We start from the raw sequence: 19,375 nt of genomic DNA on the forward strand, positions 1-19,375 counted from the left end.
CACTTTAACAACTGGTAATTTAAATTGCATTTGAACTCTGCTAATGGTTTGTTTGCATGGGAACTTCAATCATTTCACAGCAGTTCTTTAGCAAAGCGGCTTGTTCTCTTTATGGCAAAGAAGAAGAAAATTATTAAAAGAGAAAGTTGACTGTGGGAAAGGGAGGCCACCTACATTGGCACATGAAGAGAAGCTGTGGAATGGACGGGACTCCCCCTGGACTGGGTAGAGGGCTGTGACTTCTAGTTAGGTTTAGAAATTTGGGGAGTCAGAAGCCCTCTGCCTCTCTCAAAAAGTTTTGCATTTCTCTCCCCTTGCCCTACCTAAGGGGGCTTTGATTTCCTGGTGTTTGGGATTGGGGGTATCTTTTTTTCCCCCTATGAGATTGAACTTTCCATAGCTCTAAAGTTGGCCTCTTACCGATCAGTTTCTCAGCATCTTTGAAATTATACTCTGGTGAAAGTGGGTTTTTGAGATTTCTGGTATTCGGAAGACCACAAACCCTCAGGAAACGGACTGCTTCAGTGCACTCATCCCAATTAAACTCAATTTTTCTTACAGAATTTCTTCTTGTTGTTGGGGTATGCTTTAGCATATAACACAAGACTAGTTCCTGCCGTATTTAGTTTGTGTCCCCTGTTAAAGATGGGCAGTAACTAGATCTGGTGGACCAAGCCCCAAATCCCTTGTCACTAATGATGGTTTCTCAGATTGCTCCTTCACAGCCCTGGTTCCCAGGATTTCTTGTTTAAGAAGAAGTGGGGAAGTCACATTAAGGGTTTCTCCTTCCCCCAACTTTTAAATTTATACATGGATGGGAAGACAGATACCATGGGCATGAGGCAATTATATGATTGATTAGAAAGTGCTCAAAGTTGCTATGAGAACGAGGGTAGAGTTTTTCTGGTTTGCGAATACCACAGACAAATTAAATCATAGTCCATTGCCCTGAAATATACTTTGTGTAATCCCAAGAAAAGACCTGTAGTTCTCAATGTTGTATTATATTTAGGAGTTACTGAATAATAAGATTTTGAAACTCTCTGTGACTCTATCTTGTACTTTCATTACTTAGATAAGGCTGTTTTCCAGGGATGCTGACATATGAAAATGGAGATCATTCTCTTTCTCCTTCCTTTGAGACAGACATGCAATGAAGAGTGCCTGGTACTGACCAGAGGTTTGGGAGGTCTGGAAGTCAGACGTTATCCGTTGTGGTCTGATCAGAGATGTTACCTAGGAAGTACGAAGAGGTTGAAGCCAGGAGACTCAAGCCTTTCTTTCTCTGTTTCCTACAGGTGGGAACACAAGCTCAAGGACAGAAGCAGAGATAGCAAGTCATCTACTTCTGCGTTTGTTCACTGTTCCCTCTTTGGTGGGGCGGTATTTTCCCTTAGTTGGTGAGTTTTGTACAGAAATATGCTTTTTTTTTGATAGCAATATACTTGCTTTAATCAATTTTAGAAATAATGGATGCTGGTGACAAGAATTGAGACCTGGAGAAGTCTAAAATGTTTGCATTATCATTATCATCATCATCATCATCACCATCGTCATTGAATTGGTTTTGTGGTAACAAGCTAGACATAACAATGCCAGTAAAATACATGGCAGTGTGAAGGTGGGCTTACCTCCTGCAAGGTGGCATGAAGAGAAACTGGAGGAAAGCTCGTGACAAGTCATCTTGCCAGTCACTGTGTGGCTTCCTTCTCTCTCTTTAGGCAACAATTGAAGTATTATTGAAATTGAGAGTCTAACGCAAAGATGACAGGGAACACTGGCTACCCTTGGGAAGAAAGAAACCAAAGTAATCAAAGTAATTAGATGTTTCCTGTTTACTCCTGTGTAATGTGCCTTTTTTTTTTTCAACCTCATTTTCTTTTCTCATCAACCTTTGGAGGTAGAGAGAGCTAACTTAGCTTTGGCAGTGGATGGGGCCTTTGTTTTAATGACCTGCTAGTGTTCCCTTGCTGGCTCTTGGAAAGGAGAATGAGGACAAGATGAGTTGCTTTGCAATGGCTCTCTATTTCACAGGTAGAAAAGATGGACATGGCATAAATAATCATCTGGTGGTGTGGCGTGGTGGTATCCTGGTGAGGAGCTGAAGGAGAGTAGTTGGAGGATTCTTGCTGAGGCATTTACCGATTCTGCTTCTGTGGTCTCCATGATGAAGACCAGTCCAAGGATTTGCATTAAAATGCATAAATAATAAACCTCACTCTGACTGTTGTGGAGGTTTTCAAAACACCGTGAATGCTGTTGTGTTTGGGAAAAAAACCCAACTTGATTTGAAAGTTTACTGAGTTCATCCTTCTATTTTGTCACTCTATTTCCTTTATTGTTGTTCCACTGTTTTCATTGCACGTTGCTCTCTATAGCGTAGGTAGCTTGCACTCTTTGGCAGTATTTCTCTAATAAAACTTTCAAACGTGGGCTCGAATATTTGTCCCTAGCCCCAGCTTCTGGTTACTGCATCGATGGGAATCTTTATTACCTGCCTCACCTTTTGAGTTTCTCAGTGTTTAAAATGAAATTGTGGTAGCCTTGAACTTGGCTTTAATGAACTCAAGTGGTGTAATGGCAGAACAGGAAAGACTGCGTTAATGAGTCAGCTGGAAGAGGCTCAGAAGTGTCTGTTAGCCTGAGTTAGTTAAGCTTCAACAGCGACTCTTGCTTCTGAAGCACTGACATGGTCTTGGCATATGTTATTTAGAACAAAGTGGAAGGGTGACCTTTCAAGTTCAGAAGACGTGGCTCACAGGGGAGGTGGCTTCAGGCTCAACTGGAGCAGGACTCCAGCTCTCATGTCCAGCTCTGAGGTTCTGCGGTGTTCTTTGCTGTGCCCCTTTTGGTTGTTGGCTTTATCATCCTCAATATATTTGCCTTATGGTTAGGAGATAGCTATCCAGTGACCAGGCTGAAGAATCTGCATAGCTGTCCAGTGACCAGGACAAAGACATCTACCTAGATGTCCAGTGACCAGGATGAAGATATCTGCTTTCCTTTTTAAAGGAGAATGAGCCTTGTGGTCAGTTTCAGAAAGGCTTTAGCTATTGCACATTGACGAGCCTATCATTGAGGCCGAAAGGATGGGTCTGTGTTACATGAATATACATACCTGAGACTGTCCTACTCCAGCCTCATGGCAGCCACACAGCAGAGGTGAAGTGGCTCCGCAGAGCAGTTACACTGTTGGGGAGAGAGGCCTTGTTGTCAGCTTTCCTTAGAGTGTCATGCTTCAGGCCTTGAGTCATGTTCTGAAAGGGGAGTTGGCCAGCTGGACTCCATACAAACAAAGGTACCGAGAGGACCAAAGTGATGTGCCAATCAAGAGTGAGATTGGAAAAGGCAGGATGCTGGGATATACTTGACCTTGACCTTCAAGAATAAAACACTCAGTCAGGAGAGGGATGGTGTTTGTGTGTCCCTCAGTCTAGAGGGGTGTCTGGTGAGTAAAAGGCCCATGCCGCGTTTTCATGGTTAAAAGAATAGATCTGAAGGTTGTGAGTGTCCCTTTCACCCAGGGTGCTCTATCAGGTACTGGCTGAATCTGTTGAGTAGTTCCAGGGGTTGTATTACAGATAAGGCCGGACGACATGGTTTCTTGAGGACTAAACAAACGGCTGCATTGGAAGAGGCTTCAGGGAGCAGGGCGGCTTCAGACATTTACCGTGCATGCCTTCAAAGGTAGCGTGTGGCAGGGTGGATAACCAAGAGCCTGCCAAGGGTTAGCCTTTCTTTGCTTTCCTTTTCCCAGTCTCAGAATTTCAGGTCACAGTGATTGTCTTGTATGTTGATTGTGCAAGCCTGTTGGTAGTAATTTATCAAGTGTGGCCTATTCATTCATGATAGGTTATCGGAATTGTTTTCTTCCTTCAAGATTCAAAATGGATTAAAACTGTAAAGGTACTGTAAAGGTTAAGAGTCTAGCACTGTGCCTAGTACAGTACCTAGTATTTATGCTTGGCATTCATCCTTCTCCACACCCAGGTGCTGTCCTCCCCAAGACTCAGTGAGGACTAACTTGTTCTGAGTCTTGGAAGGAAAAACAAAAAACAAAAAACTAAACTTGGAGCTTTATTAATCATTAAAGTTGAACCTCAAGCAGTGAGAGGTGCTAGGAGGTAGATATGGAGAGACCCGGAGAAGCTGTAGTCTAGCCTGTGGGATTCTTGCTCTGTTTGTTCACATAATCACACCTTCTGCCCCAAGCATGCCTGGCCCAGTGGGAGTCAGGAAGGAAATGATTTCCCTCTTTGGATAGCAACGTACGATTGTTGTAGCCAAGGACTTTCAGTTTTAATATTTCCGTTTTGGTTTTAAGAGCTACCAGGTATTGGTCTCCGCCGGAAGCAAAGCCCTGGTCATTTCTGTTAGAGGTGGATGTCTTGGCTCCCTGCAGACACTTGGCCAGCTGGTTTCTGAGCATTTGTTACCATCTGCTAAGCCAGGTTTCATTTCTATTTACTGGTTTCACAAATTACAAGGGACTTAAGGGTGAACAGAGGCCCAAGATGTCTCCCAGAGTCTGCGGGTCTTCACGTAGCAGGGCCAACTTGTAGGAGGTATGCTTGCTGTTGGCTAAATAAGAGGGAGAGGAGGCTCTTTTCAGCCTTTCTCCTAGTTCCACAGTATTTCCTCTCGGCTTCCTGTGCAATGGGGATGCTTCTTTCTCTCCTTGGCATGGCCTTGGGAAATCAGGGTTGTAGGACTTCTTTCTCACTGGGTTACTTTGAGATAGAAGGTGTCCAATGCCTGCGTGGGTGAGTGTAAGATCCTTGGTAGACTGCTACCAAACTTCTACATCTGGCTGTAGCGTATATCCTTGTTTTCTGCCCTGATTGTAGTATTTTTCAGAAAGGCAGCAACTTCAGAATGTTTTTATGTCTTCCTACAGTGGAGAGTCCTGGAGCTAGAACCCATGGCTTTTTCTATGATCAGCAAGTAAGTAGTCTGGCATTGAGCTACCAGCACAGCCCAGTCATAGATTCCTTGCGGTATTATTGTGAGGTAGGCATGTTCCTTGATCTCTAGAAGCTTTGAGGGAAGGTACATAGAGAACACAGTCATACACCGTGGAAAGATGATTGCTCACAGTGTTTTTACTCATCACAACATATGTTTCAAGCCTTATGAGAGGTTATGATTGAAGATCGAGGTAAGTAAATTATAGCCACAGATCTCACAGGGTCTAGACAAGAGGGTGTGAAGAGTGGAGAGCATTGGGATCCTAGGAACAGTATTGATCCCTAATTTAACTGGAGGTGTATGGGAGGGCCATGACTGTAGTTTGGGAACAGATGCTGCTCAGTATCTAAGAGTGGGTATAGATGATATCGAAGTTTGAACAGGTCCAAATTTCACGTGCTGTCTCTAGCTCCTCTGAAGCGAGGAGCTGTAGCAGAAAGTGCTGCATTGAGTTTTATACACTGATGTAACATTCACAGTGATGTGTGTGTGGCTGGGATGTGCCTGGTCTCAAAGCTAGAAAGCATTTCTGTGTTCTGGAGCACAAGGGTTTCTTTGAAGAGCTCCTGATACTGAACCTTTGGTGGTCTGCTTCTTAGGCTTAGCAGATTGAGTGGGGAGGACCATGAGAACGTTCCAGAATCTGAACAGTTCAAACTCTGACACAGTGTTGTAGTTGCTGTTCCTGTGTGACATTTCCCCTGTAATTGCCAGCTCAAACGAGAAACACCTATTGAAAGTCTCTGCATGTCAGAGATTTGGCAGCTTAGATGGGGCCCACACGACTCCTCCTGAGGTTACCTGTGAGTTTTCCCATCCCTGTAGTCTCCTCTGAAGGTTCCATTAGAGGAGACAAAGCCCAGTCATGTGATCGTAACTGATGTGAGTGTAACCGACTCCCCTCAGGTTGTTGGTCTGAGTGCTTTCATTCTTGCCCTGTCCACAGGGTAAGCCACCAAGGCAATTGGCTTCTCTGAGCGTGCTTTCCTCCATCCCTCCCTCATTCCCTCTCTCCCTTCCTTCCTTCCTTATTTATTTTTATGACCAACACTGGAAATGATACACTATTCTCTTTGTTAGACTTGAATCAGTGCAGCCTGCCCATGGGCAACAGGAGGGAATGACATGATTCCCAGAATGTGGGTTATAGGGGATTCTTTTATTCATTTATTTATTTTAAAAATTTTATTAAACTTATTTATTTTTTATTAATTACACTTTATTCACTTTGTATCCCAGCTGTAACCCCTCCCTCTTCCCTTCCCAATCCCACCCTCCATCTCTCTTCTTCTCCTATGACCCTCCTTAAGTCCACTTATGGGGGAGGTCCTCCTCCCCTTCCCTCTGACCCTATCCCATCAGGTCTCATCAGGAGTGGCTGCATTGTCTTCCTCTGTGGCCTGGTAAGGCTGCTCCTCCCTCAGGGGGAGGTGATCAAAGAGCCAGTCTCTGAGTTCATGTCCAAGACAGTCCTTGTTCCCATTACTAGGAAACCCTCTTGGGCACTGAGCTGCCATGGGCTACATCTGAGCAGGGGTTCTAGGTTATCTCCATGAATGGTACAGGGGATTCTTTAAGGGATTGATGGTTACAGATTTCCAGGTTACATATGATATGTTGAGATGAGAATCAGGGGGATACCAGATGCTGCTGAATAAGCTCAGTGTCTTTGTAGATCAGTTTGCCTTGGAAACTTTTTGGAGGAAAATTCCACTTGAAATTCTTCATGAAAACATTGATACGCGACAGCATAGGATGCAAAATTGGCCCGAGTCTTCGGAGCAGAATCACAAGCTCTCAGCTAATGCTGTCCTTTCCCACCTCTGCATTTTTGGCTTTTGTCAGCAGTCACAGCTGCTTTGGGGGAAATGACTGGAATTCTTGCTTGAGACCTTAGCTGTGTAGGTGAGATGCCGGGAGCTGGGGAGGGGCAGACCTGCCTCAGAGTGTAGTGCAGGGGGAAGTCATGAAATTCCTCTAAACACTTTTTCTTCCAACCTGGCCACCCTTGTCTCTTTGGAATGTGTCCATGTAACCTTTAGGTTTGCTTTTCTTTCTTTTTCTAACCTTTCTTCTGTTTCAGAAACAGATGAGGTAAAAGTAGGTCAAAATTGTCTCCTGGAGCCTCCATCTTGTCTCTTTCATTATGTTTCAGGGATGCACTGCTCTTAGGTCATACTGTGTCCCGAGCAGTTGAATAAATCGGTGTTTCTTGGCTCAGACAGTGTGTCTCTGTAGTTATGAATAACATTTGCATTAGGAACGGAGAGTTGCTGCACAACATTGCTGTGAGGCTGACGGGATCAGACAGGAAACCTCAGCCAATACCTTCTGTCTGGCAGAGACTTTCTTTCCAGGGCATCCGTCTCTTCTCCCTACCAAAATAGTCTTCTCATAAAAACGGGCTCAGCAGGTCATCTTATAGACAGTGTCAGGTTCCTGTGGTGTTCATCTTAATCGAGTCTCTCAAAGTTAATGGAAACGAGAGGTTTAAAATCAGGGTCAAGGTTATTAGTAGCCCTGGAGCCCAAGACAGAGGAAAGCATAGCTGTGGTCATTAAAAATGCTACTGGGCCAAAAGTTACTATTCTCTCTTTTTCTTTAGTGTACTCAGTGTATTTCATTTGTAGTGAAAGCACATAGTAAGACACAGAGTTAGTTCTGTGGGTGATGGTGACGTCACAGAGCTGGGTTTAGGAAAAGGGCATACTACATGCAGATTCTTACTCAATGTCCTAGTTTCACGTCTGATTGTGAGACATAGCTTGTCAGTGTCACAGACTCTGTGCTCCACTGAGCATCGCGTATGTGACTGCCTGTTGAGTGGCTGCTTGTTATGTAGTTGGCGCAGCATTAGTTTTCTCTTGTCTTTTTTCAAGATGTATTTATAGGTATGAGTGTTTGTGCATTATACATACCATGCACATTTGTGCACCACATGTGTGCGGTGCCTGCAGAGACCAGAAGAGGGCACTGATCTCTTGGAACCGTGGTTAAACCCAGTTGTGAGCCACTGTTGGCGCTGCCAACTAAACCCGAGTCCTCTACGAGAGCCGCCAGTACTTTGTACTGCAGACCCATTTCGCCGGCTCTAGTTTTCTTTTTTCGTTGGTCACATGTAATTATCTGCTGGAAATCACCCTTAAGTGCTTTTTCTCTGTGCTACCTTTGTCTTGGTCTTTTCATTTTCCTGTGTCCTGGAGAGCGGGAAGACACTCAGTGCTTGCACATCAGTCCCCACAGGTTTGATGTTTTCCTTACCGCAGTGGCTCCTGTGGTATAAAGTCAAACACCACTCGTCGATGCTCATCCATTCTGGAATTGGGAAATAGTGACTCTGAGAAATACGTCCATAAACAGTTTAGTGAGGGAGGCTTTTGGGGCACCCCTGGAGAAAGTAATTGGTGTTTGACCCGATACAGAGGACCAGCCTCAAGCAGGTGCCGCATCTCCAGGCCCGCCCACTGCTGACTGTCCTTGCTTCACCCTTGGGCCTGCTCACCACCAGATTACCTCACCGTCTCAATGGCAACTGATTTGAATTATATCGCTTATTTAAAATGATCTAATATTTTCCTTTTAAATCAGTGGGCCTGGTGCATTCTCTGATTTAAGCTGGTGATTTATTTATAATAAGGTATGAGAGGGCTGTAGCCACTCTATGATGTAATCTAAGAATGACATGAAAACAAAATGGCCTTTTACATAATGAGAGTATTCCTGTAAAATGCTTTTGTCGAGAATGGAGGTAGACTTTGGCATTCCTGTGGACTCCTTTCTTAGCTTTCCTTCCATGTTTTGGGTTTTGATGCCATTACATTAATCTCCCCAGGATCATGTTGAACTGCCCAAAGACTGCTCTATCCTTCTATCCCTGTCTTCCCCAGTCTCCGTTCCCCTGCCCGCTGATGTCCTAGCTGGCTCCTGCTGCCCGCCCCCCCCCCCAGCATTCCTCCTTGGCTTTCCCACCTGCTCTCGAGCTGTCATCCTCTGGACAGAGACGCTCTATGGTGGCTCTACACATAGCACCTGTCTGCTCCGGGCCAGCGGGCATCTTTTTTGTTCTGCCCTTCAGAACTTTTTGCCCCTCGTGAGAACCTTTGATGTGAACTTCTCAGAGCTAAACCCCGAGGCAAGGAATAGCCACAGAAGATCAGACTTTAGTGGAGCAAATGGGCTTTCTTGTTCTAGATTGGCTCTTCATACTGAAACTAAGCCAGGTTGTGGCCTGTGCATGGGCCTTGTCTTTCCTGATCTGAGGAATAGGTGGTTTGGGTTTCATTTTCCTGGGTCAACTGGTATAGTGGAGGGGTTGTGGTTGAAAAGGATCCCAGGCTGCATGCTGGTTAGCCATGGTCATTTGGCCATTGTGCTCTGGTTGTGGCTGAGAAGAGAGAGCAAAGGCATACAGGAAGTTGCTTGGCTGTTGGCACTGGACACTTTAAAGGTTGTCTTGGGGATATGGGGAGGACTCAGTTTGAGGACCTGAGTTTGGTTTCTAGAACCCATGTTTTAAGGTAAAAAACAAAACTAAAAAAAAAAAAAAACCAACTAGTGTAATGGCCTATAACCTCTAATCCCTGTGCTAGGGAGGTTAGAGAGCCTGGCCTGGCTAATTAGAGATCCTGTTTCAGAAAACAAGAAGTATGATACCCAAGGAAGAACTACACCTGAAGATGTCTCCCAGCTTCCACACGGTTGCTCATACAGTAAAAAACAAAACAAAACAAAACAAAAAACACCAAAAAAAACCAAATAAACACAAAGTTCTCTTTTTGTCTTGGTTTCTGTGATTCTTTGGTTTGTTGACCTTAAGTGTCTTTCCTAAGATTGTAATGCAAATTGTAGCATTAAACTCAATTCTCAGATATAGAGAGGGTTAAAAGCTACATACTCTTAACATCACCTTTATCTGTGTATGCCTCTTGAATGAGTTGAGAAGCTGGGACAAGGATTAGAAGGTCCATGACTTACTGGAGCTTGTTACAAGACTTCCTAAGTTCTGGGTCTCTGCATTGAAGTAGGGCCAGGAGTTGGCTCTGTCTGCCTTTTTCTGCTTCCAAGAGGTTAGAACACCCACGATGTATTTGTGCCAAAGGTGGCAGTTGAAGGTCCAGGTCACAAAAGTAAGTGGTGCTGCCAGACTCTGTCTTGGATTGACCTTGCTCCTGGACTCCATTAGATCTCCGTTGCATGTCCCCACTTCTTTTCCCAGGCAAAATGATTAGCTCTTAGCAAAGAGCCCAACTGTCTATGTCCTATGTTGTTGTAAGTGTCATGGCATAGTGGGAGAGGCATGGAGGAGATGGAAGAGGTCAGTAAGGCGGCCATTTCCCACCCTGTCTGCTCATTGTCAGTGACTTGCTACTGCACTGATTAGGTGCATGAAAAACCGAGGCTGGAGGAAGGAAGAACTGGAAGAGATCAGAGTGGAGAGAGCAGAGGAAGCAGTGTACACTTGTGGGTCATGGAAAGAACAAACCTCACTCTGATCTCAGAGGGCGCTCTGGGAGGGTGGATGGAGCAACAGAAAGACAGTGTCAGGCTGCGTTTTCAGTATCAAGACCCAGCTACCCTTAGGATTTTTGGGGGGAGTAGGGTGGGGAGTCAAAGTGCTCCATCACCACAAGCAAGACACTGGTGTTTTATAGGCGAATGAACATGTTAGACTGTTTTGCAATGCGTAACCATATTGCCTTTTAAGACTTATTTTTATTTAATATGTATGAGTTTTTTTGGCTACATGTATGTCTGGTACCCTCTGAGCCTAGAAAATGGCATCAGAACCCCTGGAACTGGAGTTACAGATGCCATGTGGGTGCTGGGAATCACTCCTGAGTCCTTTAGAAAAGCAGCCAGTGCTCTTAGCCACGGAGCTATTTTTCCAGACCCAACTTTAGCACTTTTTGAAGGCTTCCTCTGTCTTAATCTAGAATTTTCTGAGGATAAATTTTATGTGTATTTAAATTCCTTTTTGGGATGAATATTTAAGAGAGTGGTTCTTCTTCTCTTCGAAGACTTTGGCACCAGAGATGCTGATAGAGCTCAGGCAGTCTTGACAGACATAGTACTGTTGATAAGGAAGACAACAGGACAAAGCCAACTGAGGACTTGTTAGAACTTCTTTGAACTGAATGCATTTTTGAGGGTGTTTTTTTATGTTTTTGCTCCTTTTCAATAAAGTTCCAGAGAATCATGTTCTTTTGGCCTTCTCCTTCTCTTCCCCGCTCACTGTCAGTGACTTGCCTAGGCGCTTTGCCTGTTTTTCCAGTAGTGCATTTTGTTCTGTTGTGTTAACACATCGCTGATCTTTCATTCTCCACCGGGTTAAAGCTTATTGAATCCCACCTTCTTTCATAAGAGGCCCTTAGTGCCTGATGTAGCAAATTGTAATAACGGTGACGTATGAACTTAACGTTTGCCTACTATGTGTGAGACCCCGTTCCAGATGACTGAGCACACGTGAACAGGGATGTGAGTGAAGCAAACCAGCAAGCTAAAGATACCAGGACGGGGACCAGAGAAAGTGTTTCAGAATGAGTGAAACGCTTGCCAAGGTCTCAAGACTGAAGTATGCCCCGTACATGAGAGAACGGGCTGCCACAGCTGGAGTGAAGACGGGAGGAGGGGGTGAGGGTGTCACACAGTCTAATCCCAGTGGTGACAACAGATACACTTTGCGGCTGGCTGCTGTAACAGAGGGGTCCACTTCGATCATTTAAAGACTCCACAGAGACGCAGCAGCGAGAAGTATCGCGGTGGGGTTGTAGCTGTGGGTGTCTCAGAACAAGTCTCGAGGTGGAACGTTCCTGTTTCCCCCCACCTGCAGCCCTCCTTGGTGGGGGCCTCACGGTTCAGATGGCGTGCTCCTGCACAATGCACACCTGCAAGGATGCGCGGCCTGTGCAGATGGGCAATTGCATGCCTAATCACCCATTCAAGCACCCACTTATTTGTTTGCCGCGTGCAAATTCGTTTTTTTTTTTTTTTTCAGATGGATTTAATATATTTGTTGCTTCCCCATTTTATTTAAAACAAAACAAATGGCCAACCGTGTCAGTTGGGGCTAGCAAATAGAAATGCGAATATTATTTTCTTTGCTGTCAGTTTCAATTGCATGGCTGAAAGGGATCTGAGGCAAATGAGTCTTTTCTGGGCTCGATTTTACTTTTGTTTTCTGTCACCTTTTCTTAACTATAATTATTATTATTTTTATTCTTTCAAAAAGCTTTAAATAGGGGTATGTTGTTACGTTATTTTCCCAAATAATTTTCTTGCCATTCAGGCTCTGTATTTTTATTGTGTGGTTTTTGACTCTCACCATTTTATTTTCAGAACTTGGGGTTTATTATCCTAAAAAGGCATTATAGAGTCTCCAGAGACCATTGGTGGCAGATACAGACACTTCCTTAGCCTGGAAACAAACAAACAAGCAAACAAACAAACACAGATGAGAAGTATCAGCCCCTTCCTATTGATGCATTATTACTGTTGATCACACAACATCATGCAAAAACTTACTTTTGTTCCTGGGGGAGGTGCCAGGTAAATACCAGAAGCTAGAGGCCACGCAGTATTTGCCTGTATATATTCTGGAATTCTGAAGCTCTAGGGCGGTAGATACCTTGGTATTGATTTTGATCCTTGCATGTCACTGTATGCTTCGGGACACAGACTCAGAGAGAAAAAAAAAATGGCAAGTTTGAGGAGACAGTGCGTGGTTGCTTCTGTGGCCAGGGATGATGAAGAGCAGCTGACCCTGCAGAGGGTATCACCTCAAGGTGGGGTTTCTGTTAAATGATGTCTCTGTGTCTCATTTCCCCTTATTTAAAAAAAAAAAAGAAAAAGAAAAAGCCCATTTTATATTGAATTCTAAGCAAAGAAGTACTGCGTGGGAATGTGGTGAGCATCGTTTTCAGCTTGCCATGCAAAAAAAAAAAAAAAAAAAAATCCAATATCTTGATTATTGGGTAAGAGTGGGGGTTGTGTGTGTGTGTGTGTGTGTGTGTGTGTGTGTGTAGGGGCATGAGAATGGCTGGAGGCAATCCCCCCTGCTTGAGAAATCAAGCTATTCAGAATTAGGAACTTCATGTTGGCTCCCGAGTGTCTGAAACAGAATGAAGTATGGTGCCTACTTGATTTGACCATTTATTTTGCAAAAAGAGAAACTGATTGATGCCCCAGTGGCCGAGCCTCTTGCCCAGCAACAGCCAATGCTAACTGATTAGCTACCATATTTAGAACAGCAGCAGCCTTTTGATAGGATTTTTTTTAATTTGGAAAAAAACTGCATTTCTAACTATCAGATCATATTTACTGGTTAGCTGGTGCTTTCGAGAGGAAGCATGTGCCTCCTCTGGGAACTTCCTTCTCCCGGTAGTTTTTGAAGAAGGAGCCTGGCATGGACGGTGAGAACCCTCTATCAGACAGGCCTCCTGGTCCTTAGAGACTAGAGAAGCCACATAGTCAGGTGAGGAGATAAGCACTTAGGACCGTGGACTTTTTCGACAGCTGTGTTAAAGTACGCCCCTGTCCCCTGCGAAGAGGCTTAGAGACGAAAATCAGTTCCATTTAGTGGGGGCTTTTATATGTTAAATATGGAACAGTTCACTTTTAAACATAAAATATTAGGTTGTTGAATTATGAGGCTTCTATATGCAAAGCCCAAAGTGGTTTTTCTGTTCTTGGAAGTGGTTTTACCGGAAGAATGCCCACAGGAGTGAGGGGACAGCTTTATCTGGAAAGTGGGAGAAAGGGTTAACCTGCCAGGAGCTTTCTGCTAGAACACTGGAGGGACCTGGGAATCTTGCTGCCTTAAGCAAGCGGGTTCTAGGTACAGAGAGGACTGTCTCCAGCGGGAGCTGGGCCTGCTGTGGTGTACCTGTGCAGGCTGCTGCTCTTGTGCACTCCGCAGCACAGAGCTGTGGCTGACACCACTGCAGGGCGGGATCCAGATACTCTCCTTGGTGTGCAGGGCAGTCCCAGACACTGTTGACAGTTGTCTGCCGTGTAAGCGAAACGTTGGATGTCTGAGGGATTCACGTGTCCTCCGTGATTTGCTCTGTCTCTGGGTACCTCTCCTGCGTCAGGTGGGGAGATCAGAACTGACATTCACGTATGTTAATTTGTTTATATTTTGAACAGAACTTACTTTCTGCTTATTTATAACGATCTACCCTATGTGCGATCAAATTATAACGTAGATGTTTCCCTCTTTCCCTCCCTCCTTCTACCTTAAGGAAAGTGATCTTGAGCTTTGGGGTACTTGTCAGTGTTTTCCTAGGATGCACGGGGTCCTGAGCAGGGTCCTTAGCAATGTAAAGGAAAAGCTCCTTTGCTTTCTAGATCCCCAGTCTTCCCATCTACAGGGACAACTTATTTTGAAGGATCTTTAGAGAATTATTGGCTGTGTTGGAACGACTAAGACTAAGGAAATTTTATGGTAGAATCTCAGATTTGGGTTGCTTTTCTAGGAACCATTAATTTTCTGTACAGTTACAAGGATTTGCAGCAGGGAATAAGACTTTCTGAAAATAAGAAAAAGAGGTCAGATGAACTGCTGACTTCAGGCGCATGGAAAGAAAGATCTTTATTCCAGTGACCTCACTGCTCCTCGGAAAACTCTGGACTGCTAGATTTCATGACCCAGCACTGAGAGTCCTCTGGAGTTACAAGGACTGATGAAGTTAAATCGCAGGGTGGAGAACTCTCTTTATTGGACTAATGAATGTGTGCTGTAGAGACATACTGCCCTTTGGCATTTAGGCAGATGGTCCTCCCCCCACCCACAAGTAGGATAACGTTTAAGGAATAGCTCCTTCAAGCTCCCCAATATAGGGACCATGCAAGGAACGCAGAGTATTTGGGGAGTCTGCCTCAATGTTTGCCTCCATGTGGGTTAAATTTTAACACGGCCAGTAGCCAAACCATTGTATTTGCCCAAAGCATTTCATATTTATGAGGATACATCTTTTCACCTTTTCTCTGTTTTGTTCTTTTTGCATGTAGGTTGATAACCAGACACTAATACACTGAATGGAACGGCAGAAGCTCTGAGCTCTTACCTAGACTTGGCAACAGCTGCTGTGTCCAAACTATTCATTCAACAAGCATTTAAATGAGCACTTTAGACACCAGCCTCTGGAGATGCAAAAATGTGTAAGATAGGCTTTTGACCCTGCCTGCCTACAGTCAAGAGCAGAGAGCCAATACATACAGGACACAGACTCACTTCTCCTTTTTCAGTCTCTCTTTACACATGCAAGAGCCAGCCTTGGATAGACGATCAGCAAGGGAGGGCCCTTCTGATCTTTCACACAAATTCATTAACTATCCAACGATTATTTATCAAACTGAAAATTGGCAAACATTTCCCTTTCCACCCATTTAGAGAATATAATGTTGAAGATGAATGAGGCGATGTCTACAAAATGCTTCAATAAGCAAGTTGGAGAGAGATATTATATAAGTTTGAGGCACTATTATTAATGGAAAAACGAAAACAAGGGCTGATGTTTTCAGAGAGAACAGATGGCTTTTTTGTTTAGAATTTGAGTATAAAGGAGGGAGGGGGTACTTGCCATATTGTGTAGGCCTTGAATTTGAGTGACTTTAAAATGCCAAAATAATCTGGTTAGGAAAGTCCCATAGATTCAAAATAGCTCCTCACTGATAAAACTGTAATTAAAATACAGAAAAAAAATGACAGTAAGAAACTTCCTAATAAGAAATGCCATGGTGACAGTTGACTGAGCTGCCCAGAAACTCCCTTTGAGAAGCTCTCCAGAAACGTCCTTTTTCATGTCTTCAGGTGTTTCAACCCATCAAGGAACAAATCAATGAGAAAAGACTGTAAATGACTTCTCTCTGAGCCCATGTCTCCTTCCCATGTGTACATGCTTCTCACAATGTGAGATCGATCCCTGGGTCCCACATGATGGAAGGAGAGAAGTGATGTCTGAAGGTGAACACTGTACCCCACCCCCCATACAAACAAACACATATGTGGTTCTTCCTTCCACTCCCTAATTTTTTCCTTCCTTCCTTCCTTCCTTCCTTCCTTCCTTCCTTCCTTCCTTCCTTCCTTCCTTCCTTCCTTCCTTTTTTCCTTCCTTCCTTCCTTCCTTCCTTCCTTCCTTCCTTCCTTCCTTTTTTCCTTCCTTCCTTCCTTCCTTCCTTCCTTCCTTCCTTTAAGGAAATACTTTGCATTTGGATATGCTCTGCTTTTGCAAAAGATAAATCCTGGAAGATAAATTGAGTTGCCTTTCCGATTCTTCAACCAGGACATAGTGATAGTTTTCACTATCAATGTGACTGCTCTTAAAATCTTCCGGGAGAGTGTTCCATTGCTGTTTAACTGAGGAAGGAAGACGACAGAAATGTAGGTGTCATCACCCCATGGGCTGGGGTCCAGAATGAATGAAAAGTATGTGAGCTGTTTCCTGATGGTGGCTGCATGTGACCATGACCTCACACTCCCACACCCTCTCTTGTATGATGGGCAGGGCCCTCAAACTAAGCCAGAATAAAGTATTGGTTAAGTTGTTTTTTATGAAGTCTTTTGTGACAGCATGGAGAAAAATAACCACAGCATCTTTTATTTTTAATTGATTAGGAAAATGAAAAGATTTTGTACGTTTTCCTATTCCTATTTGTACTATTCCTTGGGTGATAGCTAAGTTGCACAGGCCGGCCTTGAACTTGTCATTCTTATGTTTAGTCCCATGAGTACTTTTGAGTACCAGGCTTAGGCTCTTCCTGGGATATTCTGTTTGTGTTTTAATTGCTTTATCACTGTGGGCATTTTTTTCTTCACCCCTGTTTTTTACTGACCTGTAAAATGAGGTTCTTGAAAAAGGCGATTTCCTTTATTATTAGGTTTTCAATAACATTAAGTCTGTGGTAGCTGAGGGCATTGGGAACAGACAGGTATATCTAGGTGGCTCATTCATTTCTCTGCCCTTTAGGAGTGATGGCCCATCATACTCGGTATCTATCAGAAGCCTTTAGGAAGCGGACACCCTGCAATTTATTCACTAATTTGTTTGTGATTAACATCCTCTGCCCTTTTCCGTATCCTAAACTCACTGATTGAAAATAAATTATGGGGGAGTCCTTCCTCTCACAGATTTTGTACTACTTGTACTTCCTTTCTTTTTCTCTGAATCCTTTGCTGACTCTCCACCTCTTATTAACTCAATAGTGGAAATAGGACTTGGGATCATAAATATCCTCTCCTCATTCAGCATTTGCTACTCAGATCTTGCTAGTCTCTGGAAGTGGGTGAAGGCCTTCCCCCGCAAACCCAGTACTGTCAATAAAACCACCCTCTCCTCGAATCTGATGTAAAGAAAACACAAGTGGAAGCCACGCTCCTCAAGTGTGTCAGCTAAATTCTTCGGTAACTGTGAGATTCTTCTTCTTTTGTTGTTGATGGGCAAAAGGGATTTAGTCACAGTAAATTACGTGCTTAAACTCACTAATCAAGTGGTTCCATCACTTACTGGTGTCAGAAACTTTTCTCTGATTCTAAGGCCTCTGTCAGTGCCTTTTGCTAGAGATTGCCAAAACAAGGCTGGTAAGCCAGGCAGCTAGCTGCTGCTGTTGCTGCTTCATCTCCTTATCTTTGTCATCCTCTCCTTCTCCTCCTCAAGATTGATTCTTATTTAAGTGTCTGCATATATGATGCACACGTGTTTATGCTTGGTGTCTGTGGAGACCGGAGGAGAGTGTCATGGCCCAGAGCTGGTTACAGGTATTGTAAGTCATCATATACATGCTGGTACTGAGAGCATCACGTGCTCATTACTGCCACAGCTGCAGTCCACAAAGACCTGAAATCCCAGTGCTCAGGCCTCAGTGTGACTGAGTGTAAGTCACGTGGGTCTTATGAGCCTCACTTAGACCCGTCTTTAAAATGGAGTTCTGAGCGAGCCTGAAGACCTTTGGAGAACTCCTTTTCCTGAGACCATAGTGTAGTTCAGTAAGCAGTTCAGCATGTTTCCAAGGTACTGCTCGCTCCGTACTTTGGTTAAAAGGAGAAGGCCTTCATTTGTCAGATAATTGGTAGTGAAGCAAAACTTTTGAAATTTAAGGCATAGTTCCTACACTGTAGAGAAGATAATGGAGCTAATATATGTTTAGGGTGGTTTAAACTTCATTAATTGTTTCTGTAGAGTGGTAAACTTAATTTTCTTTGTTCTGACTTTTTATTGGTTTGGAAGTTTCAGGAAGAGAAAAAGTAAGATGACATTGTTAGTGGAAGTCACAGGGTTGAAGGGCACAGGGTAGGGAGGATGCTCTTCCTGGAACTTAGAAACTGAATGGTAATTGAGCCCCGAGTTCCGTGGCTGGAAACTTGGCTGCCTGGTAAGTTCTCCATAGGAACTGTTATCAAATGACTTGTCCCAAAACTGACCATAGTGTCCATAGTTTGGACTTTGTGGCAGTCTTCGGCACATCTCCAGGCTTGGGGACCATTCCCCAGCCTTGAGTTCTGGTCATTGCTTTAATACTATCTTGGTTAACGTCTTTCTTGATAGGCTCCAGTTCTGGGTATCATTTTCTGACACTTAAGTGAAAACTACTGTCCAACCAGGAATTTATGCCAACCAGAGTGTCACAGGAACTCACCTGAAAAAGGTACATGTCCTAAAGCCAAAATGTAAAGGAAGGGCAAGAGTTAACCTTCCAGGATGGACTGCCTTTTTATGCTTCTATGACTGTTTAAAAATGATAGCAAGTAGTATATTTCATTGCTTTAATTGTTCAAGGTCTTTTTAAAGTATGCAATAAAATGCCATTTAAGCTAACTGACCTTTATATTTTAGTGCTTTTTGGAAGGGAAGAATACTTAGTATTATGCTGCAGCCTAACTTTTATTTGTATCTTTAGGTAGCAGAGCCTGCTTTGCAATCTAAGGTCGAGGGCCTGCTGTGTTCCACGAGATTTAACCTGTTTCTGCTTAAGCATCAAGTTCTATTTGCTTGATGGTTCTTGACCTCATAATGTCCAGTCTTCATATCTTTTTTTTTCTTTTTTTTTTTTTTTACAAACTTACACAAGAAGGAGCCTTGATTCATGACTTATTTCCTGTTGGAGGAACAGGTCTGGGTGGGCAGCATATCAGACCTAATCCATATTTAGGAGGAGGAAAGAGCTCTCCGCTCCCATTCCGTCCTTCCAGCAATGTAGTGTTTAACCCCAAAGGCCACTGCTAATAGGGTTTTTAAAAATTGATGCTGTTAGATACAGTTCATCTTCCAACTCTGAACTTGTTTTTCCGGAAGGGAAGTGGTACTAAGGTTACCAGCCCAGGGCACTGGAATTTCAGAGGTTTCTACTGACCTCCAAATCTTGTAACGGTACTCTAGTTATGTTTACACTGTGCTCACGGACGTGGATTATG

At 43.8% G+C, this 19,375-nt stretch overlaps 1 protein-coding gene across 4 annotated transcripts in view; it reads left to right on the forward strand.

Annotated features, from left to right (window-relative positions):
- The window catches only part of Lpp (LIM domain containing preferred translocation partner in lipoma), a 589,358-nt gene that overhangs the window by 58,451 nt on the left and 511,532 nt on the right, over positions 1-19,375 (forward strand). For all 4 annotated transcript variants that reach the window (XM_060370146.1, XM_060370150.1, XM_060370149.1 and 1 more), the window contains one exon: positions 1,299-1,400. The gene's annotated coding sequence lies outside the window, so the exon portion shown is untranslated. The remainder of the gene's footprint in view (positions 1-1,298; positions 1,401-19,375) is intronic.

Source organism: Meriones unguiculatus, chromosome 17 (genome assembly GCF_030254825.1).
Source record: "Meriones unguiculatus strain TT.TT164.6M chromosome 17, Bangor_MerUng_6.1, whole genome shotgun sequence".
Classification (NCBI taxonomy): Eukaryota; Metazoa; Chordata; class Mammalia; order Rodentia; family Muridae; genus Meriones; species Meriones unguiculatus.